The 24,740-nt window shown below is 38.5% G+C and overlaps 1 protein-coding gene and 1 pseudogene across 2 annotated transcripts in view; one reads left to right on the plus strand and one right to left on the minus strand.

Moving 5' to 3' along the window:
• OPHN1 (oligophrenin 1) overlaps positions 1-24,740 on the plus strand; it is a 388,053-nt gene that overhangs the window by 34,751 nt on the left and 328,562 nt on the right. The window lies entirely within an intron of this gene.
• Positions 7,992-8,224, minus strand: LOC308638941 (small ribosomal subunit protein eS28-like; annotated as a pseudogene). Its single transcript has one exon. The product of its transcript is annotated as a small ribosomal subunit protein eS28-like (transcript).

Genomic DNA, 24,740 nt, shown 5'->3' on the forward strand with positions numbered 1-24,740 from the left:
TGCACAGTGGAGAGTGAATTTAACATGGGCAAGAATGAATGAAGTGAGACCAGGTAGGTGTTAGTTGCAGTAGTTCATGAGTTCATGCAAGGAAGGATGATGGCATGGTTGAGGGTGGAGATGCAAAGAACTGTATTAAAGGGATACTTAAGATTTCACATCAGTGAGTGGGGCTTGGTGATGGATTGGAAATGGAAGGAAGGGAGACAGAAGATCAAGGATGCCTCTTGGGTTTTCATGTGGATGGAAGAGCCATTCTCTGAGATGGGGAATCCTGTAAAGGAACAGTTTCATGGAGAAGGTTGGACATCAGGGTTTATATAGATCAAGGAGCTTTCCTGACTCAGTCTGAGGCAACACAGTGGCTCTACGCGAGGGCCTTAGCTGACTGACACTGTGTAAATGTGATCCACATGCAAAGCAGAAAGACCAAGAATAAGTGACTTCTTTATAAGCCTGACTGCACTGTGTTCCTTTGTGGTTTCTTTTCCACCATTAAATGCATCATCACCACAGCAGTGGAACACATAGAAGGGGTAGGGGAACATTTTGTGGGTTTGAAAATTTCAAGTGAAAAATATGTTGGCTTGAAATCTTTGGAAATCATTCCATGGTGTTATTATAGCTGCAGCTGAAATCAATTAATGGAGCAACAGCTAAAAAACTGAAAGAGACAAGCATTGGGGCACTGTTGAAGAGGATATCTTTAGGTAGGCCTCTCTTGTATTGGATAGGGCATAGGTTGAAGCATGTGTAGACACATGCAATCATGAGCAAGCATGAGAGTGTTTCCTACCAGTACTAGTAGATAAAGAGCTAGTGAATGAAGGGGCAGAGGAAAGGCAGGAGCTGATATAAGATCAAAGACAGCTTCAGTTTCTTTGCAGCACTTTGTTGCCTCAGTCTGGTAGTTTTCCTACAGATGCTCTGGTCTGGAAAGAGCTGCCCAAGGGCTGGCTTTCAAACCCTGAGCAAGATATTAAATCACCATTTTGTAAATGTTGAAGGATGGAGGGAGTCTGACCTGAGATGAAGAAACAGTACCAAGGAAGAGCAGCAATAAAGAAAAAGAATCTGGGGAATTTAAAAAGGGTTAATTAGTTAAAGACCAAAAATAACTAAAAGAAATGACTATTGACCTGGCATGGTGGTGCATGCCTATAATCCCAGCTACTCAGGCTGAGGCAGGACAATTGCAAGTTCAAAGCCAGCCTCAGCAACTTAGCAAGATCTCAAAAACAAACAAACAAACAAACAAACAAACAAACAAAAAGGCTAGGGATGTGGTTCAGTGGTAAAACACCCCTCTCTTCAATCCTTGGGAAGGGGAAGAAAGGGGAGAGGAGGGAAGGAAAGGGCTGAGTTCTCAGGATATGCTATGCTAAGTCCAGTGTGAAAATGCATTCATCTACCTAGGAAACTGCAGACTTGCCCATGAGAAATTTAATTGGCTTTACTGATAAGAGGCCTGGGGTACTGGTTGGGGGGCCTGTTTGGTAAACTCTGGGAATCCTTTAGTAAGCTTTTGTTGTTTGAGTTTATAGTCAATTAGATGTTGGAAGCAAAAAAATAATAAATAGATGAAGGGAAAGATCTTTAACAGTTGCTATGATTTTATCTGAATAGAACTTTCAGACTGAGAGAAGATTAAAGAAATCTTGGAGAATTTGCTGGAGGGTGTTTCAATAAGCTCTTGCTAAGCAGTCCTGGTGTTGTTCCTAAGGCAAAAGCTGCTTATAATGAGGAGGTAATTTTCACTAGCCACCCAGAGACTATTAAAAACAGGACCCAATTATTTGCAGTTTCCGTGAGCCCTTCAGTCCAGAGAGTCACATGCCTCTGGGAGCAACTTCTCCTGGTGTGGGGGAGAAGCAAGCTCTGCTTACCCAGGAGCCCATCCTGTGAGAGCAGGGAACTTATTCAGTCAAGGACTCCCCGCATGTCCCATCACAAGTCCCCTTGTCCTGGAAACAGGGAGTGCCCATGTACTTCCACAACTTTGATCTTCTTTGGCCATACAGGAAAACCTTATTATCTCAGGGAGGAATGTTTGTGGGTCACACTAGCCTGTTTCTACCCTCAGTAATCTGTTCTTCTGAATCTTGTAGATACCTTCAAGGAAAAATCCTCAGGAATTCTGAAATCAGTTGCCTTTGTATCAACTGGTCACAATCAGAACGTATAATAGAAGGACACTATTTTCATAGCAACAGAAAAGAGAAAATAAGAATAAACAGTGAACAATATGTAAGTCTCATATTTAAAAATACCAAGAAATGTAAAATAAGTTTCAGACTAAAAGGAAGATAACATAAAAAAAATTACTTCAATAAATTTATTAGGAGAAATTAAAATTAGTGCAAAATAAAGATATACTTTTTTGTTGACTAGACATGCTGATTCTTAAATTTATATGTAAAAGCACGCAAGCAAACCCAGAGAGATTAGGAAAAGGGGAAATATTTAGAGGAGACCAGTTTTATCAGAGATGATAATACAACATGTTGTTAAACCACAATAGTTAAAATAGTGTGTTAATAGTGCATGATATTAAGGACAAATCAATGGAATATAACAAAAAGCTAGTAGTAGATGGAATTCAAATAAAAATTTCATACCTGATAAAGATGGCATTTCAAATCAGTAGGGAGAAGATGAATTATTTATCAAAGTTTGTGGGGTCACACTTGGTAACCATTTTTATGGGGAAAAAGTTGCATCTATCCTTGATAGGTAACCCCCATGTGAATTTCAGATAGAAAAAATATTTAAATGTGAAAAATGGTACATCAAATTACTAGAAACAAATATAAATATTTAAAAATTAGTTTTGGAGTACAGAAAATTTTAAAATGTGGTACAGGATTAAGAAGCAGCAAAAGAAAAGATGATTTCTTTGACAACAAAACACTCAAATTTCTATATAGGAAAAATCATTATAAATAAAGTTAAAAATGAGTAGTTATTCATTCATACATTGCTGAAGTAGAAATTAGTCCAGCCTCTATTGAGGGAGTTTGGCAGATTGAGCTTAAATTAAAAATGGACATACTTTTGATACAGGAATTCTATAATTTATTCATATATATATATATATATATATATATATATATCCATATATCTGCAAACAGATTTATATATGAAGATGATTTATATAGTACTGTTTATAAGAACAAATGAGTAGCTGGGAGCAGTGGCACACCTTTGCACTCCCAGAAGCTCAGGAGGCTGAGGTAGGAGGATTGCAAGTTTAAGGCCATCCTCAGCAACTTATTGAGACCTTCCCCCCCAAAAAAAAAAAAAAAAAAAAAAACATGAAGAGGACTGGGAGTGTAGTTAAAAACAAAACAAAACAAAAAACCCAAAAGAATAACAACAAACAAGTGGAACAAATCTAATTTCCATCACTGTGTGGGGAAAAAGGCACATTCATGCATTGCTGGAGGGACTGCAAATTGGTGCAACCACTCTGGAAAGCAGTATGGAGATTCCTCGGAAAACTTGGAATGGAACCACCATTTTACCCAGTTATTCCATTCCTTAGCATATACCCAAAGGACTTAAAATCAGCATACTATAGTGATATGGCCACATCCATGTTCATAGTAGTTCAATTCACAATAGTTAAGGTATGGAAACAACCTAGGTGGCCATCAATAGATTCCTGGATAAAGCAAATGTGGTACATATATACAGTGGAATATTACTCAGCCATAAAGAAGGATGAAATTATGTCATTTGCTGGTAAATGGATGAAACTGGAGACTATCATGATAAGTGAAATAAGTCACTCCCCCCCCCCCAAAAAAAAAACAACAAAGGCCAAATGGTCTCTCTGATATGTGGATGCTGACTCACAATAGGCAGGTGGGCAGTGAGGTGTGGACGAGATTCACTGAATTGGACAGGAGGAATTGGAGGAAGGGAAGGGGGCATGGAAATGGGAAAGACAGTAGAATGAATTGGACATAACTTTCCTATTTTCATATATGAATATATGATCATTGTAACTCCACAAAATGTACAACCACAAGAACGGGAAATTATTCTACTGTTATGTATAACTAAAAAGAACAAGTAAAAAATAAATTTCCATCACTCTAGAACTGGTTAAACAATGTCTTTTCATCTGTAAAATGAAACACTAAGAAGCTATTAAGAAGAATGAGGCAGATCAATATTTACTGATATGGAGCAATTTCCAAGACATGAAAAGGAATGTGTAGAAGAGTATTACATGATACCACTGTTTAATAATATGTATGCCTCGTATTGTTTTACTATTGCTACTCTCACAAATTACTACAAATTGAGTGCATGAAAAGAAAAAAAATTCTTTCAGCTCTGGTTGTCAGAAATGTAAAAATCATTTTTAGTGCAGTAAAGTCAAGGTGTCAACAGCATTAGGGTTTTATTATTTATTTATTTATTGTGCAGGGTCTTGCACATGCTAGGCAAATGTTCTACCAAGGAGCCATGCTCCCAGTCTAGGTTCTTTATGGAGGCTCTGAAAGGACAATCTATTTCCTTTTTGTGTGTGTGTGGGGGGGTATGGGGTGGTTGAATCCAAGGGTGCTTAACCACTGAGCCACATCCCAACCCCTTTTTATTATTATTATTATTTTTAATTTTGAAACAGGATCTCAATAGATTGCTTTCAGTTTTTCTAAGTTGCTAAGCAGGCTTTGAACCTGTAATCAGCAGGCTTTGAACCTGTAATCGTCCTACTTCAGCCTCTGGAGCCACTGGGGTTACAGGCATGTGCCACCACACCCTGCTATTTTGCTTTTTAAAAATAGTGCTTGCTACATATAGCTGCTGTTGCAGATGATAAGTTTTCAAGTGCTTTAAATACATTGTATCATTTCAATCCTTACAAAAACCTCATCTGTGAATGTTATTATTTTGTTTGCCTCCTTTACACCATAAGTGGCACAAACCCAAATCTGCTAGACTCCAGATCCAATACTGTTCGCCACCATATTCAACAACCTGCTTAAAAACTGGAACATTCTGCATATGATGATTTTGATAGTTTGCTTTTTTTTACTAGGTCACATATTTGGTCATCTTCCCCATGTTGTTACAAATTTTATTCATTCATTCTATATAACATAATTTATAGGGTCACAGTCTCATTACTAAAAATTTTAGATTACAGTATTTCCACTGTAAACTTAATTAAATTTGTTTCCATTTTTATATGGAAAATTTCAAATATACTCCAAAGTAGAAGAGTATGAAGATCCCCATGTATTCATATCCAGTTTCAACAATTACTTACACATGGCCAAGCTGTTTTATGGATATCCCTCACCCAGTTACTTTGAAGCAAATTCTGAGATATCATATCCTTTTATCTGTAAGTACTTTCTCATTCAAAAAAAAACTTTTTTGCAGTGCTGGGGATCAAAATGGGGCCTTGTACGTGCTGGGCAAGTGCTGTATCACTGAGATACATCCCCACCCCTAAACACAATTTTCATAATATTGGAGTGTAGGAATAGTATCCTCATGGATTACTAATTCAGGTCATTGTAGAAATGAGTATTCAGAGACAACTTGGAAAGTGAGTAGATGACCTCACTTGGGCTTGGAAAAACACAGATGGGCGTCCATGGTCAAGAGGGGAAAATAAGCATGGGTTTTCAATCTAGGCTGAACAGTGCAATTACCTGGGGTGCTTTAAAAATACTGATGCTTGGATCACTCCCAGAGATTCTGATGATGTAATTGGTGTGGGATGGGTGCCTGGGCACTGAGATTTCTTTTTTTTTTTATTGCAGTAAAATATACATAAAACAAAGTTTATCATTTAACCATACTTAAGTGTATAATCTAGCAGCATTAAATATATTCACAAAGTCATACAACCATCACCACTATATATTTTCAGTACTTTTTCATTATCTCAAACAGAAACTCTACTAATTAAATAACAACTCCTCATTTCTCCCTTGCTGTAGACCTTGGCAACTACCATTCTAATTTTCTTTCTTTCTTTTTTTTTTTTTTTTTTTTTGGTGGGGGGTGGTACCGGAATTGAACTCAGGGGCACTTGGGCACTGAGCCACATCCACAGCTCTATTTTGTATTTTATTTAGAGACAGGGTCTCACTGAGTTGCTTAGGCATCTCGCAGTTGCTGAGGCTGGCTTTGAACTCGTGATCCTCCTGCCTCAGCTTCCCAAGCTGCTGGGATTTCAGGTGTGTGCCACTGACCTCTCTTTTCTCTCTATAAATGTTCCTATTCTAGATATGTGATATAAGTATAGTCATAATATTTGTCATTTTTTGTCAAGCATATTTTATTTAGAATAATATTGTCAACATTCATCTATGTTGTAGCATTTGTCATAATTTTATTCTTTTTTATTGTTGAACAGCATCCCATTGCATATATTACTGCATTTTGTATATCTATTTATCTGTCAATGGATATTTGGGTTGTTTCCATCTCTTCGATATTGTGAGTAATGCTGCTATGAGTGTCAGTGTAGAATTATCTGTTTGAGTCTTTGCTTTCACTTATTTTGGTATAAACACAGAGGTGGGTTTAGTGGATCACATGGTAATTCTATGTTTATCTTTTTTGAGGAATTGCCACACTATTCTACAGTGGCTGCATCATTTTATATTTCCACCAGGAAGCAGAAGGGTTCTAATTTCTCCATATCTTTGCCAGCACATTTTTTTAAAAAATAAAAATAACCCTAATGGTTGTGAATCTCATTGTGGTTTTCTTTTCTTTTCCCCCCTACTGGCAATTGAACCCAAGGGCATTTAACTACTGGGCCACATCCCCAGTCTCTATTTTTATTTTTATTTAGAGACAGGATCTTGCTAAGTTCTTAAGGCCTCACTAACTTGCTGAGGCTGGCTTTGAAATTGCCGTCCTCCTGCCTCAGCCTCCTGATTTGCTAGGATTAGAGACATACACCACAGTGCCTGGCACATTGTGGTTTTGATTTGAATTTCCCAAATAGTTAACTATGTTGAGAATGTTTTCAGGTGCTTGCTTTATTTCTATACCTTTTTTTTTTTAGAAATGTTTAAGATTTTTGCTCATTTTTTAAAAAATTTTTTGAGTTATAGGAGTTATTCATATATTCTAGATATAAATCCCTCATTAGATGATTTGCAAATATTTTCACTTATTCTGTAAGTTGCCTTTTCAATGCCTCGATAGTGGTCTTTTATGTACAAACATTTTTAAGTTTGATGAAATTCATTTTATTATTTATTTTCTATTGTTGCTTGTGCTTTTGGTGTCACATCCACGAAATCATTGTAAAATCCAATGCCATGAAGAATTTTCCCCATGTCTTCTTTTAAGAGTTGGATCTTAATGAGTAGCTCAGTGATAAGAGCACCTGTGTAGCTTGTGAGATATTATGGGTTCAATCCTCAGAACCAAAAATTTTATGGTTTTAGCTCTTTTGCTTAGGACTTTGATACTTTTTCTTTTTGTAGTGTTGGGGATTGAATCCAGGGCTTCAAGCATGTTAGGCAGGGGCTCTACCACTGAGTTCTACTAGCAGCCCCCTTTAATCAATTTTGAGTTAATTTTTGGTATATAGTAAGGTTTCAATTCATTTTTTTGTGCATGGGTATCCAGTTTTCCGAGAACCTGTTGTTGAAAAGACTGTCCTTTCCTCATTAAATGGTCTTGGCATCCTTCTTGAAATTCTATTAACAATATCCTCAAGGCTTTATTTCTGGACTCTATATTTTATTCCATTGGTCTATTCTTCTGTCATCATGTCAGTACCACACTTTTTTGATTACTAGTAGTCTTTTAGTAAGTTTTGAAATCAGAAAGTGTGAATATTCCAATTTTGTTAATTTCTTCAAGATTTTTTTTTTTTTTTTGCATATTCAGGGTCTCTCGAGATTCCATATGATTTTTTTTTTACAATACAAACTCTTTATTTAACAAATGCAGATCATCCTTTGGGCCAAGTAGTACAGATTCAGGACCCAGCAGCAAGTTCAGCACAGCCTCCAAGCCTCTCGCTCCAATTCCAATAAAGTTAGCACATTGCCCTCATGGACGGGCCTTTCACATTGAGGATGATGGAGTGGCTTGTGTCATCCACAAATTCCATGTGCACCTGCGTGCACTGTCCCTGCGAGCTGGCCCTGCCCAGCACCTTGGTGACCCTGACCAGCTTGATGGGTTGCACATGGCTTGTGTCCTTGATGGCAGTGCCACGGCTGTCCATGGAGAGAGATTTCATATGAATTTTAGGATGAATTTTTCCATTTCTGCAAAATACTATTAGCATTTCTTAATTTTTTTGGTAATATTGGGGATTGAACCCAGGGTCTTGTACATGAATAGGCAGGCAGGCACTCTACCACTGAGCTACATCCCTAGCCCTGTTTTTTAAATTTTATTTTGAGATAGGTCCTTGCTAAGTTGCAGAGGCTGGCCTCAAACTTCTGATCCTCCTGCCTGAACCTACTGAGTAGCTAGGACATAGGCATGCACCACTGTGTCTGTTGCTATTGGGATTTTGGTAAGGCTTACATAGAATCTATAGATAGCTTTGGGTGCTGTCATCTTAAAAATAGTAATTTTCCAGCCATGAACATGCCATGTTTTTCCTTTTTTTTTTTTTTTGGTGTCTTTTAAAATTTCTTTTAGCAATGTTTTGTGATTTTCTTTGTACATGTCTTTTGCCTCTTTGTTAAATTTACTCAAAATATTTTATTCTTTTTGATTTGTAAGGTAAATTGTTTTCTTAACTACCTTTTATGGTTTGATAATTAATGTATAGAAATGCAACTGATTTTTGAATGTAGATTTTAATTTCCTATAATTTTTCTGAATTTGTTTATTAGCTTTTTAATTTTTTATTTTTTTATTGGTTGTTCAAAACATTACAAAGCTCATGATATATCATCTTTCATACATTTGACTCAATTGGGTTATGAACTCCCATTTTTACCCCAAATACAAATTGCAGAATCACATCGGTTACACACTCACATTTTTACATAATGGCATATTAGTGACTGCTGTATTCTGCTACCTTTCCTATCCCCTACTATCCCACCTCCCCTCCCCTCCCCTCCCATCATCTCTCTCTACCTCCTCTGCTGTTGTTCAATTCTCTCCCTTGTTTCCCCCCCCCCCCTTTCCCCTCACACCCTCTTCTATGTAATTTTGTGTAACATTGAGGGTCTCCTACCATTTCCATATGTTTTCCCTTCTCTCTCCCTTTCTCTCCCCCCACTCGTCTTTGTTTAATGTTAATCTTTTCCTCATGCTCTTCCTCCCTGTTCTGTTCTTAGTTGCTCTCTTTATATCAAAGAAGACATTTGGCATTTGTTTTTTAAGGATTGGCTAGCTTCGCTTAGCATAATCTGCTCTAATGCCATCCATTTCCCTGCAAATTCTATGATTTTGTCATTTTTTATTGCTGCGAACATTTTCTTCTGTGGAGTGTTCTAAATAAAAGATTATGTCATCTGTGAACAGATGATGTTACTACTTTTTTTTCCTGTTTGGGTGCTTTTTATTTCTTTTTATTCCCTAATTGCTCTGGACAGAACTTTAATAATCCAAAGTTTAAAGGTTTCTGATTAAAGGTGGTAAAAGTAGGCTGGGTGTGGTGGCACATACCTGTAATCCCAGTAGCTCCGGAAGCTGAGGCAGGAGGATTTTGGCTCATGGTTTCAGTCTATAGTCATTTGACTGCGTTGTTTCTGGGCCTGTGGTGAGGCAGTACGTTATGGTGGATGGATGTGTGAGAGGAAATCTGCTTATTCCATAGCAACCAGGAAGTAGGGAGAGAGGTTAGGGGGAGAGAGATGGAGGAAGAGGAGGTGAGGGGAAGGCGGGGGAGGGGGAGAGGTATAGTGGGCCCAGGGACAAAATATACCTTTCATAGTCCCCCCTCAGTGATCTATTTCCTCCAATTAGGTCTTGTCTCCTAAAGGTTGTACCACCTCTTAATAGTGTCACAGGCTGGCAACCAAGACAGTGGCACATGACCTTCAGGGGACATGTTAGATTCAAATCATAACAGCTGGTGTGAGAATGAATTAGAAAGCATTACATCTTCTATTTTTTTGGGGGGGGGATTGCTTGAAAAAGGATTGATCACTGAGCACAAAGGTGATTCCAATGTAGCTTGGGCTGGGAACCAGAACTTGTAAAGTGTGCTCCCTGTATCAGCTGTTTTGGCATCACTTGGGAGCTTGTTAAAAATGTAGCATCTCACACCCTCTCACATGGACCAAATCAAAAACTTGCATTTTAGCAAGATACCTAGGTGATTCATATGCACATTAAAGTTTGGGATGCTCTGTAGTTTATTAGGATACTGACAGGTGTTTCAAATTCTGAGATAAGACTCACATGTGGTAATTGTTTCCCAGGCCCTGCTAAGACCCACTGAATCAGTATCAGGTGTTCTTCCTCTCCCTCCCCCTCCCCACTCGCCCTCCCCCCTCCCCTCCTCTCCCTTCCCCTCCCCACTCGCCCTCCCCCCTCCCCTCCTCTCCCTTCCCCTCCCCACTCGCCCTCCCCCTCCCCTCCTCTCCCTTCCCCTCCCCACTCGCCCTCCCCCCTCCCCTCCTCTCCCTTCCCCTCCCCACTCGCCCTCCCCCTCCCCTCCTCTCCCTTCCCCTCCCCACTCGCCCTCCCCTCCCCTCCTCTCCCTGCCCCTCCCCACTCGCCCTCCCCCTCCCCTCCTCTCCCTGCCCCTCCCCACTCGCCCTCCCCCTCCCCTCCTCTCCCTTCCCCTCCCTACTCGCCCTCCCCACCCCCCTTCTCTCCCCTCCCTTTCCCTCCCCTCCCCTCTCCTCTCCTCCTATCTCTCCCTGTCACACTTTGGAACAATGACATTGGATGAAAGGTGGGGGGGGGTAGTGCTATTTGATGCAGGAAAATGGGGAGAGAGATTAGTATTTTTAACTCATACCCATCTTACAGATTGACTTTTTTTCCCCATGGACATGTGTTGCTTTCACAGGGAAAACAATTTTAAAACATAGATTCTTGATTTCCATTCTGAGAAATTTAGATTTAATAGTTCTAGGGTCGGGCCAGAATCTATGGTGTTTAAAAATCTCCCGGTTGAATTGGCAGCAGTTTTCTAATTTCTCTCTCTCCAGTTTCTTCCCTACTCTAGTGCACCCTTGTCCCTGTTGCTTGGGTTATCATTTTGAAAACCCAGTCTGACCAGATAATCCATATTTGTTGAATGGATGCATCCTTTTCACTCCATTGTCTGTAAGAATTAACACCAAATTTTTTAAAACTTTTTTTTGGAACCAGGGGCTGAACCCAGGGGCATTTTACCACTGAACTATATCCTCAGTCCTTTTATTTTATATTTTGTAACAAGTTCTTCCTAAATTGCTGAGGCTGGATTTTTTTTTATTTTTTTATTTTTTTGTACTAGGGGTGCTTAACCACGGAACCACATCCTCTGCCCTTTTTCTGTATTGTATTTTGAGACATGGTCTCCCTAAATTGTCTTGCTAAGTTACTGAGGCTGGCTTGGAACCTGTGATTCTCCTGCCTCAGACTCCTGAACTGCTGGGATTACAGGTGTGCACCACTATGTTGGCAATACCAAACTTCTTAAAAATGCATACATACAAGGCCATTTATAATTTGACTGTGGTATACCTCTTCAACCTTCCTTTCCTCTCACATACATCCTTCACTTACCCACCAATTGACTTAAATTGTTTCAAGAGATAATCCCCAATCTTGTGCTCCATATCTTTGCTTAATACTCCATTCTTTACTTGGCTGTTCCCTTTGCTGGCCATGCCCTTCACACATTTTTTCAGTATGGAAAAATTTACTCATTCTTTAAGCTCCAGTTCAAATTTCTTCTCATCTGATAAGTTTTCTATATCACATCCAACAGTTAAATGACCCCTCTTCTATACTTCCACTACCTTTGTTGTATGTATGTATGTATGTATGTATTGGTACCATGGATTGAACCCAGGGTTGCTTAACCACTGAGCCATATCCCCAGCATTTTTTAGTTTTTAATTTTGAGACAAGGTTTGGCCAAATTTTTTAAGGTCTTGCTTGGGAACTGAGGCTGGTCTTGAACTTGTGATCCTCCTGCCTCAGCCTCTTGAGGTGCTAGGATTACAGGTGTAATCCCACTGTGCCTGGCTTGCTGTATATTTTTATTATTGTGTTCACCATATTGTATTATAATTATTTAAACTTTCTACTTTGTATGAACCCCTTCAGGGAAGGGACCATGTTTTGTCTGTCTTTGTCACCCATAGCCCCAGCGCAGTTTTGCAGATAAGTGCTCACTAAAACATTGTTTAATATTCGTTTATTGCACAAATATTTATTCAGTATCTCCTATATGCCAGGCATAGTTCTATGTATTGGTGATACAGTGATGAAGATTGTTAGCAGGGAAATCAGTTAGGAGACCATTGCCACTATCTGAGCAAGAGATAATGATAGCTTAGACTAAAGTGGTGGTGGAGGTAAATGTGCAGATTTAGGCTATATTTGGAAAGTAGAGCCATCATTACTTGCCAATGCATGAGAGAGGAAGGAGAGACAATGAAGAGAATTTTGTTTGTATATAAATTTGAAATTCCCATTTAAATTGAATAAGTCAAGCATAGCTTTTGATGGTCTGGCTTTGTTCCCCTTTGTTAATTGTTTTTTTGATATTTGGGAGCAGAGGTGAGAGAAGAAAGCCTTCTGACAGTTAAACATCAGTTCTCTGTGGTATAAATTATTAGTTTACCTCAGGTTTTCTACATTCCACCTTTTGCAAATATTAGATGGAGACAAGATGTTCGCCTCTCCCCTTCCTTATTGAGTTTACAAAATGAACTGACCCACACAACTGGCTTTTAAGAAGGACTGTGTAGGTTGGTGAAGGCCAATAACAGCTGCAGACAGATTGGCTGGAAGAAATCAACTGGTGGGTGGCAGGGCCAATAATAGTTCATAGAGCCAAATATGGATATTAGTTCCCCCAGTATATAGGAGAATTTGTTGGTAGCAAAAGATTCTTAGAAGACACTGCTAAACAGTAAGGGTGATTGTTCAGTATTGGGTTTGGCCTTATTTTGAAACATTAGACCCTAGAATTTGGAAACAAGCCCAGTGAAGCCACTGGCAAAAACGACTAGTGCAGATTCAGGATTTTTAAATTTCTGAAACTCTAGGCTGGATTTGGGGAGACTGCTGCCAAGGTGGGGCCAGCCACAGATGTCTTCCTTTTCTGCCATAGAAAATAGCTTTTTTTTTTTTCAAAACTAAATCCTTAAAAGGAAATGGTTTATTCACTGTAGTCTCTTATCTAGTTTCAGGAAGGGGTTAAATTTGGCTTTGCTTAGTAATGGGTTTGGATAGCATTATCACAATTTGTGTCCAGAAAAATCAAGAAAGCTATTTTTTTCTCAAAGCCATGCCCTCAAAGATTCTGTTTAGCTGTTGGCCCTTCTCTTAGGCTTTGATGTTCTCTCTCTCTGGCTGCTGGTTTTATATCAGTAAGTTAATTGCTGGTTCACAGCAGTTTGTGGTTAAGTCCTTGGAAATAGAAATTTTATTCCAACTGATTTACCTTGGAGTTGACAAGTAGCAGAAACAAAGAATTCGTTGTTTAATCCATAAGGCAGAATACATAATGCAGATTTGTGGGAAGAATTTTGGAGCAAGCATTAAAAATAGTAAATTAAGTTAATAGGCAAAATTTCTCCAACTCCACCCTCTTGACTGTTGGGATGAAGCTGATAAACAACCACCCATGTTCTTTTGTTGGCTTCAAAACACATGGGACCAGCAGAGTGAACATCCTGCTGTCCTTTGAGTACTTTTCCAACCTTTTTTTACTTGTCCCTAACTCAGACTTACTTGGATTTCAAATGTGAACAACAGCGTCTAATGGAATTTACTGTTTGTGGTTTTTTAAACAAATGGTTGTTAAGGAACATCTGGTTGCAGTTAATGAAGTTCCTCCTGTGTGTGTGTGTGTGTGTGTGTGTGTGTGTGTGTGTGTGTGTGTGTGTGACAGGGAGAGATAGAGAGAGGGAGAGAGAGGGAGGGAGAGAGAGATCTATGTTGTAATCTTCACTCGCAGTTTCAGATCTTATTGTGAGTTCTATAAGAGGCTTCATTAATCAGCCATTTTAGGAAATAAAATGTAGTATAATTTCCTTTCTTTTTCTTTTCATCTAACAAGGCTCGACAAGATCTTAAGTAATTATTCATTATTTTTGGGGGGAGGGGGAACAGGGATTGAACTCGGGGCACTTGACCACTGAGCCACATCCCAGCCCTATTTTGTATTTTATTTAGAGACAGGGTTTCACTGAGTTGCTTAGCTCCTCGCTTTTGCTGAGGCTGGCTTTGAACTTGTGACCCTTCAGCCTCAGTCTCCTGAACTACTGTGATTATGGGTGTGTGCCACCACCTTGCTAAGATCTTTTTTTCCAGTTTTTTTCCCCCTGAGAGAGGGAAAGTATTATGCCCTCAGCATTGCACAGGATGGGTCTCCATTGTGTATGTTCTGGGCATTGCTAGATGTCTAGTATTCCTAGCTTTTCCTACTCCCCTATCATAAATACCAGTAGTGTTTCCCAGTCATTCGTGCCAAGTATAGTTGTCTCCACACCTTAACACATGCCCCCCAGGAGTATTCAAGTAGTAGTTTTGAGTTTGAGAACTACTGACCTAGTTTAAATCCCTCATAGTTCAGAGAGGGAAGTTGAAGATCAGAGGGGCTTGCTTAATGTTACGCAAGTATTGACAAAACTGAATTTGAAACCCAGCTGTTTTGAGTCCTAGATTAGTGTTCCTTTTTGCAATATGAGGGGGTTATTTAAATACTATTATATTGAAGTTTTGTGCTCTTAGAACTTTTTGACTGATGGGAGGATCTTCTGTAAAAGCAAAACCAAATGGTAGTAGAATATGAAATTAATGAACAATATATTGCAGGGTTTTTTTTATATACTAGGAATTGAACCTGAGGAACTTAACCACTGAGCCACATCTCTAAAACTTTCCAGCCACTGGGATTCTAGGCATGCACCACTAGGCCCGACTATAGTTTTTTTTTTTTTTTTTTCTTCAAGAATTTAATTGCATGTCTGTTCTGTGACCATCTGGGAAAATGGTACCTCTAAAAAGCTTTTATTTTAAAATAATATAAATGAGAAGGAGTAGTGAGGTGAGGAAAGTTACTTAAGGATCTAGTGGGTGACCATTTTTTTTTAATTTGACATGCAGTGACATCCTTGTAATCTGTTTTCTTCTCTCCATAACTTCTACCTGGTTTTCAATAGGAATTAAATATGCTCGCCAGCTTTTTTATTTTTAATTCACTCATCCCTCCCCCATAAATTGTAGATGACATATAATTTTTTTTCCTCACTTTCCAATTACTTAGCCCAGGTCAGAGTGCAGGTGCCTCACAGATTTTTCCTTGAAGTAATTATTCTGAATTTCCTTCCAGGTTAAGTGGCATCTAGATCTTGGCTTTATCACCATTAACACCAAGGCAAAGATATAAACATGACACAGTCTTCTCTGCTGTGGAGTTTCTGCCTGAGATTACTGAATGCAGTTAGATCTCTCATGGATGAGAGAACTGTAGGAACAAGTTGGAGCTCTCTGAGGATCCCTGGGGACTTGTCCTCTTCTGGAGAGCCTGTTGTTTTCCATTTATTTCCCCTTGTTTTTCACGTTGAGCTTCCCTTTGGAGAATTTTCCTCCAGCCCTGCCTGTCTGATTTCTTTTTCGTCATGCCAAAATGCTTTCTGAGTAGACTTAGGCAGTCTGCATTTGGTCTAAGATGAGAGGTGATCTGTTTTTCTCCCCCCTTCATCCTTTATCTCATTCAGTAGCATTTTCATTATAAGCTCCATGCTTACCATGATGACCCTCACCCTTCCTTCGGGGTGGGCCAAATACTACAAAGATCTTGCCTATCCTCCCTCAAAAGAAAAAAAAAAGAAAAAGAAAAGAAAGAAAGAAAAAAAGAAACAGAAAAGTGAACTTTGTGGATACAATTGGCCTTGGGCAAATATGTCTATGACATATTAAAAGCTGATAACTTGACTTTGGGGCAAGGCCCCTCCCTGTTTACACTGTTTCAATTTATCTATAGATGCAAGGCCTATTCTTTTGGGGGATAATTGTTTTAAATAGTTTTATGGAGATATAATTCATGTACCATAAAATTCAGCCATTCATGGTGTTTCATTCAATGTTTTTTAGTGTATTCATAGAGTTGTGCAATCATTACCACAATTTTATTTATATATATTAATTTTAATTTTTTAGATGTTGATGGAACTTTATTTTATTCATTTATTTATATGTGGTGCTCAGAATTGAACTCAGTGCCTCACACATGCTAGGCAAGTCTCTACCACTGAGCCACAACCCTAGCCCCTGAGATTACTGAATTTTTATTTTTGTATTTATTTATTTCATTGTGCTCTGGTTTGCACCCAGGGCCTCCTGCATGAGGAAGCACTCTACCACTGAGTTTCATCCACAGCCTCACAATGAATTTTAGAATGTATTTGTCACCTCAGAAAGATTTCCCGTACTCAGTATGAAGGCCTACTTTTAAACCTAGGTCAGCATCAATAATAATAGCTAATATTTGGTGAGAGTTTGTTCTATGTACTAGACTGAGTACTGCGCTTGTGTTATCTCATTTAATACTTGTTATGACCCTGTGAATTAGGGAGTGACATTGTTCCCATTTTGCAGACAGGGAAACTGAGGCATAGAGAAGTTTAAAACTTATTCATGTTTAAATACGTATAAGTGGTGAAATCTGGATTCTAACCTAAGCCATCTGACTCCATACTTTTTAACAATTCATTATGCTGTCACATTTTGGGCATGTGATATTACTAAACACATTTCTCCATCTTCATATATGTGAAATATGATTTGACATTTTTTTCATAAATGAGTGAATCAGTATTTGTTTATCACTTTCAATATACCCCAAACTGGGACAGAAGCAATGTGGGATATAGCATGCAGAGGGAGCAGCAAAGAAAGAGGGAGATTGATTGATTTTCTATCTTCAAGAGGCTTACAGTCTATTTGATGATTAATTGACAAAGTAGTACCACCCTTGAGAGATGCCACAGATGGTAGATAACTGTATGTTTAGTGGAAGGAGATATTAATGGGTCTGGGGTAATTAGAAAAGACTTCTTGAACAAAGTGGGCTCTGGCTGAACCTAGATGGGTCTAAGATCAAGTGGATAGGGGTAGGAATGCCAGAGACTTATGTTCAGAAGACCTTGAGATAGATTGGAGGTGGGAGGGAGAACTTTGTGCAGGTCAGATTGTGGAGAACCTTGCATGTCAGGCAAGAGAGCCCATTTATTCATTTAACAGATATTTATTGAGCAATTGATAGATACTGGAGGTAGAGCATGGGCAAAATGCCAAAGTTTCTCTTTTCAAAGAACTTTAATTCCATTTGGAGAGAGGAAAAAACCCAATGAGTTGGCTATATTATTAGATAGTGTGATTTATAAAGGGGATATTGGAAATATCATGTGTAGCAAAGAGTGGCTACAGATTGAGTTTGGCATAGTGTTTATTGTTTGGAATGACTAAGACAAGAGTGCCTGGGAAATAAGCAGTGAGTTGTGGAGAGGCCTGGAGGCAGATAGGAAGGTCAAGGGCAAGTAGAAGGTGGACCTCTGAGTTTCCAAGTTGTGGTATGGTAGGAAAAGCACTGGATTGGATCCATATGGTTTGAACTTTGCTAGTAACCCCAAGTTTCTTCATTTCTCTTAAGTTTCATTTCCTTTTCTGTATTGTGAGAATAGAAGTACTTTCCTGGGGCTGGGATTGTGACTCAATGGCAGAGAGTTGGCCTAGCATGTGTGAGGCCCTGGGTTCGATCCTCAGCACCACATATAAATGAATAAAATAAAGATATTGTGTACAACTACAACTAAAAAATAAACATTTTTTTAAAAGAAGTACTTTTCTAACAAGTGTATTATCATGCTTACTTGAGATAATATGAATGGGTCTTTGTTAGTCGTATTGTACTGTACAAATGTGGAAAGCTACAATTATGGACAGTGCCTATAAAAATTACATTTCTGTTTTTTTCCAGCCTTCCAGGATTCTGATAGTAACAATTTAATTTTTCATGCTAACAATTTGTCACAGATTGGAATTATAAATCACAAAATACAATTGATGCAAGGCACTCTAGAAGAGGTTCTATCTAGACACGGGGAATATATTGGTGACTGAAATTGCTTTATCCTAGGGAGTTTTCTCTCTACCTTGGTCAAGGCTGCTACCATGAAAGAAGTGAGACTATGAATTGACATTTTTCTATCATAAACAACTCAGTGAATCAATTTGTGTGGCTAGTACTATACTACACATAAAAACAAACAAACAACAAAAATGAAGTCAGATGTTATAAATCAAAGGGGTAAAGGCAGGAGAGTCCCAGACCATGACTGAATATGAAGAAAGTGGAGTATTAAATTTCCCTTTTACTGAATGCTGGACCCTTAACCTTGTTTAAAGGTGTTGGCCTTGGTCTTTTCCTTCAGAGTATTCTTCAGTTGCTCTATTTGGAGCTAGTTGCCCTCTGTTCTCTGAATGAATCCAGCCTAAGTCCATGTTTTGCTGTGAGCACCACAGCTTTGGTGCCAGTAGCCTGGTGGTGTGCCAAGTCCCCTTTGGAGAGGATTTCTGAAACATACTGCTCAGCAGAGCTGAAAAGGCTGAAGAACCCTCTCCGGAAGCTGATTGTGTCTGTGGTAGGTCTTGGACTGGGAACCCTTTCAAAAGCTGGGTAGCACTGCTACTTTGTTGATAGTCACTGTGCTTCCTGGCACTCCATGCCATGTAGACTCCCCGGGAAGTCCTTAGTCTCTCTGAGAAAGAGCTGGCACTTGCAATGTTTTTTTCCTCTCTCTTGGACTGGTATTTTGAGATCCTAGGTGAATAAATCTTCTGTGGCAAGCATGTGTAAGATATGCTGAAATGAAGTATGCCATTAAATAGAAAAAATTGTAACCATGACCTGTCTGACCGGAGATACTTATCACTCTAGTCAAGTGCGATGTCTTGCCCTTATAGAGTAGTGTCACCGAAAATTGGCATTGCAATTGAAATGGTCTCTAGGCTACTAGATATGTCAAAACAAATATATTTTATTGCACATACTGAAGAACAAATGAATGTGGTGTTTATGTATAAATCTCCAAGATACTAATGGTACCTGACTTCAACCATTTGTAGTTTAGAAAGTCCTATCATGTTTCTTATTTAATTTGATGCTGATAACAAGGATGAAGAGAAATAGAGACAGGATTATTATTCATATTTTGCAGATGTGGAGGTTGTTGGTGAGGTAGAGCTAGAGGATGCTAGGATGTTGTATGTAGTGGGCAATAATATGGGCTCTGAGGCTCACTGAGTGTTGCTTGAATATTTTTTTTAATTTGGTAAAATATATATAATGTAGAATTTGTACAGTATTTCCAAAATGTACAACCATCATGATTGTTTCTCAAACTTTTTCTTTATCTCAAACAGAAATTCTGGAAACAATTAAACAATTCTCTATTCTCCTTTCCCCTCTGACTCTTTTTTTTTATTGGATGTTCACAACTTTACAAAGCTCATGACAAATCATATTTCATAAATTAGAATCAATTGGGTTATGAACTCCCATTTTTTCCCAAATACAGATTGCAGAATCACATCGGTTACACATCACATTTTTACATACTGCCATATTAGTGACTGTTGTATTCTGCTACTTTTCCTATCCTCTACTATCCCCCCTCCCCTCCCCTCCCATCTTCTCTCTCTACCCCATCTACTGTAATTCATTTCCCTCCATGTTTGTTATCCCATTCCCCTCGTAAACTCTTAAATGTAATTTTGTATAACAATGAGGGTCTCCCTCCATTTCCATGTGATTTCCCTTTTTTTTCTCCCTTTCCCTCCCGCCTCATGTCTCTGTTTAATGCTAATCTTTTCTTCCTGCTCATCCTCCCTGTTCTGTTCTTAGTTGCTCTCATTATATCAAGGAAGACATTTGGTATTTGTTTTTTAGGGATTGGCTAGCTTCACTAAGCATAATCTGCTCTAGTGCCATCCATTTCCCTGCAAATTCCGTGATTTTGTCATTTTTTAGTGCTGCGTAATACTCCATGGTGTATAAATGCCACATTTTTTTTTATCCATTCATCTATTGAAGGGCATCTGGGTTGATTCCACATTCTAGCAATTGTGTATTGTGCTGCTATGAACATCGATGTGGCAGTATCCCTGTAGTGTGCTCTTTTAAGGTCTTCAGGAAATAGTCTGAGTAGGGCAATAGCTGGGTCAAATGGTGGTTCCATTCCCAGCTTTCCCAGGAATCTCCATACTGCTTTCCAAATTGGCCGCACCCATTTGCAGTCCCACCAGCAGTGTACAAGAGTACCCTTTTCCCCACATCCTCGCCAGCACTTGTTGTTGTTTGACTTCATCATGGCTGCCAATCTTACTGGGGTGAGGTGGTATCTTAGGGTGGTTTTGATTTGCATTTCCTTGACTGCTAGAGATGGTGAGCATTTTTTCATGTACTTGTTGATTGATTGTATGTCCTCCTCTGAGAAGTGTCTGTTCAGGTCCTTGGCCCATTTGTTAATTGGGTTATTTGTTTTCTTATTGTCTAATTTTTTGAGTTCTTTGTATACTCTGGATATTAGGGCTCTATCTGAAGTGTGAGGAGTAAAAATTTGTTCCCAGGATGTAGGCTCCCTATTTACCTCTCTTATTGTTTCTCTTGCTGAGAAAAAACTTTTCAGTTTAAGAAAGTCCCATTTGTTGATTCTTGTTATTAACTCTTGTGCTATGGGTGTCCTATTAAGGAATTTTGAGCCCGTCCCCACAATCTGTAGATCGGAGCCAACTTTTTCTTCTATCAGACGGAGAGTCTCTGATTTGATATCTAGCTCCTTTATCCACTTTGAGTTGACTTTTGTGCATGGCGAGAGGAGGGGATTCAGTTTCATTTTGTTGCATATGGATTTCCAGTTTTCCCAACACCATTTGTTGAAGATGCTATCCTTTCTCCATTGCATGTTTTTAGCTCCTTTATCAAATATAAGATAGTTGTAGCTTTGTGGTTTAGTCTCTGCGTCCTCTATTCTGTACCATTTTTCCACCCGCCTGTTCTGGTACCAGTACCATGCTGTTTTTATTACTATTGCTCTGTAATATAGTTTGAAATCTGGTATCGCTATACCACCTGATTCACACTTCCTGCTTAGAATTGTTTTTGCTATTCCCCTCTGACTCTTAATAGCTTTTAATTTACTTATCTGTCGTCCATGACTTTGCATATTCTAGGTATTTCACATACCTATTCAATTGTATGTATATATTATCTCTTTATCCACTCAGTTATTAATAGGCACTTGAGTTGTTCCCACATATTGGCTCTTATGAGTACAGCTGCTACTTACATTTGTGTATAAGTATTTTTGAGCCCCTGTTTTCTTTCTTTCTTTTTGGTATGATTCAACCCAGAGGTGCTCAACCAATGAGCCACATCCACAGCCTTTTTAAAAATAATTTTATTTTTTGTTTTGAGAAAGGGTCTCACTAAATTGCTCAGGACCTTGGTAAATTGTTGAGGCTGACTTTGAGTTTGTGACCCTCCTGCCTCAGCCTCCCAAGCTGCTGGGATTGGAGGTATGCCCTACTGTGCCCTGCTAAGCCCCTGTTTTCAATTATTTTGGGTATGTGCCCAGAACTGGAACTGCTTGGTTATATGGTAAACATCTGTGTTAAGCTTTTCTAAGAACTATCAGTGTTTTCTCCAGCAGCAGCAACATTTTGTATTCCTACTAGAGGGAGAGGGAGAGGGAGAGGGAGAGGGAGAGGGGAAGTGATATCATATGTGATTTTCATTTCTCTAATGACTAATGATGAACATCTTTTCATATGCTTATTGGCCATTTGCGTATCTTCTTTGGAGACATGTATATGCAACTTATTTGTCTATTTGTAAATTGCGTTGTTTGTATTTTCATTGTTGTTTTCTAGGAGTTCTTTACATAATCTGGATATTAAATCCTTCCCAGATATATGATTTCCAAATACTTTCTCTCATTTTGTAACATTGTCTTTTCACTTTGTTGATGATGTCCTTTGGTGCAGAACAATTTTTACTTTGATGAAGTCCAATTTCTCTGTTTTTCTTTGCTGATCATGTAGAGGAGATGATGGAACAGAGTTCCACTGCCTCCATAACCACGTTGCCTTTGGAAAATTCTCCCTCATTTTTGAAGGACCATTTTGCCAGATATAGAATTCTTGGTCAACAGGGTTTTTTTTTTGGTTTTGTTTTCATTTCAGCATTTTGTGTCATTCTACTCTCTTCTGACCTTTCTATGGTTTCTGATGAGAAAGTGGCTGTTGATCCATTAATTCTCCAGTTTTCAGTTCTGTGAATATTTTAACAACATTGACATATGTGCATTAAAATTGTTCAGAAATGGTAATCTAGATCCTATGTATTATATTAATTAACATTACTATATTATAACCATTACATTATAATATAATATACAATTATATATTACATACTATATAAGTATTTATACATGTTCCACATCTGGGATAATGGGACAAAATGGATTAATAAAGATCCCTTTTATGTGATAAGTTGCTTCTTATTGCTTTCAAGATTCTCTGGCATTTTAAAAAATATTTATTAATTCTAATAAATTACACATGACAGTAAAGAAAGCTCTTTAATTCTTTGTACACAAATGGAGCAGAATTCATCACTTCTCTGTGCATGAAGTAGAGTCACACCATTTGTGCAGTCATACATGTACCTAGCATACTACAGGGACACAGCCACCTCAATGTTTATAGCAGAACAATTCACAATAGCTAAACTGTGGAAGCAACCTAGATGCCCTTCAGTAGGAGAATGGATTAAAAACATGTGATATATATATCTTACTACCACTACAACTACAAACACACACACACACACACACACACACACACAATGGAAATATTACTCAGCATTAAAAGAGAATAAAATTATGGCATTTGAAGCTAAATGGATGGAGTTGGAGAATATCATTGTAAGAAAAATAAACCAATCTCAAAAACCAGGGGCTGAATGTTTTCTCTGATAAGTGGATGCTAATCCACATGGGGGGGGGCATAGGATGAGTGGAGGAGCTTTGGATGGGGCAAAGGGCAGAGGGGAGGGGGCAAAGGGGTAGGAAAGATGGTGGAATGAGATGGACATCATTACCCTATGTACATGTATGACTGCAGAAAAGCTCTGTCTTTGGCTTCTGACAATTTGTTTATGCTTTTTCTTAGTATGGATCACTCTGAATTTATCCTACTTGGAGTTTGTTGTACTTTTTAGGTCCAAGTTTTTTGTCAGACTATGGACAGTTTTGGACATTATGTCTTCAAGTAATCTTTCTGCCCTTTTCTCTCATTTTGTTTTCTGGCAGTTCCAAAATGTATTCATATCTGATTGACGGGATTCCACTGTTCCTTACTGCTCACTCTTTCACTTTTTAATTTCCATAACTGTAATGGTAGTCTCATTTTGTTCACATATTGTTTTTCTGATTAGTGTTAGTTCTGTTTTCTTTCCTTCCTTCCTTCCTTCCTTCCTTCCTTCCCCTCTGTCTCTCTCTCTCTTTACTCTCTCTCTTTCCTTCTGTCTGTTTCCTTCTCCATCCCTCCCTTCCTTCCTTCCTTCCTTTCTTTCTTCTGCTGGAAATCAAACCCAAGGACTCCTGTATGCTGGGCAAGTGCCTCACCACTGAACTGTATCCCCACTTCATTTTTGCTGACCTTGAATTTATGATCCTCCTGCCTCAGACTCCAGAGTAGCAGGGATTACATGCATGCACCACCATGCCTGGTTCTGTGAATTAAAAAAAATTCATTGTCAATAGACTTTTATTAATTTATATTTGGTGCTGAGAATTGAACCCAGTGCCTCATGGGTGCTAGGCAAGTGCTGTACCACTGAGGCACAACCCCAGCCCTTTTTGGAATTTTAATAAGCTCTTTTAATATATTTAAGATGATTGTTCCAACATCTTTGTCTAGGAAATTTGCTGTCTGTAATTCCTCAGGAACAGTTTGTCAATTTATTTTATTCCTTTGAGTGAGCCATACTTTTTTTTGTTTCTTTGCATAGGATTTGTTGAAAAGTAAATATTTGTAATTAATGTGGTGACTTTGGAAATCATATTTTCTTTCTTCTTAGGATTAGGTATTTTTAATTGTTGAAGTGTATGTAATAGTTTGGTTTATCAATTTTTCCAAAGTATATTTTCAAAGAGTATAATTCTTTGTCCTGTATGGTCACTGAAGTCTTTTTACCTTAGCTTGTGTTTCAGGTTAGGAACTAAAAATGGGCAAATAAAAAAAACACATTTACCAATATTTGTTGATTTGTTCGTGTAGGGTCACTCTTTTAACTTTTAGCCATCTTGCACTGAATGTAGAAATTGGAACACAGTGAAAGATTGGGGGTTTTCACATCTTTTTCTGAGTGAATGTTGTCTTGGGAATTCATGTGACTTTCTAAATTCCCAGCATGATTGATTTTAATGTCATAATTTTCCAAGGAAAGCACTACCACTACAACCAGCTTTTACTACCTTGTCTTAGGCAGTGTGGTATATGTTTCAACTGTTATCTTTTGCCACAGGCACTTG

This window comes from Spermophilus citellus (assembly GCF_964194105.1).
Source record: "Spermophilus citellus genome assembly, chromosome: X".
Taxonomy (NCBI): Eukaryota; Metazoa; Chordata; class Mammalia; order Rodentia; family Sciuridae; genus Spermophilus; species Spermophilus citellus.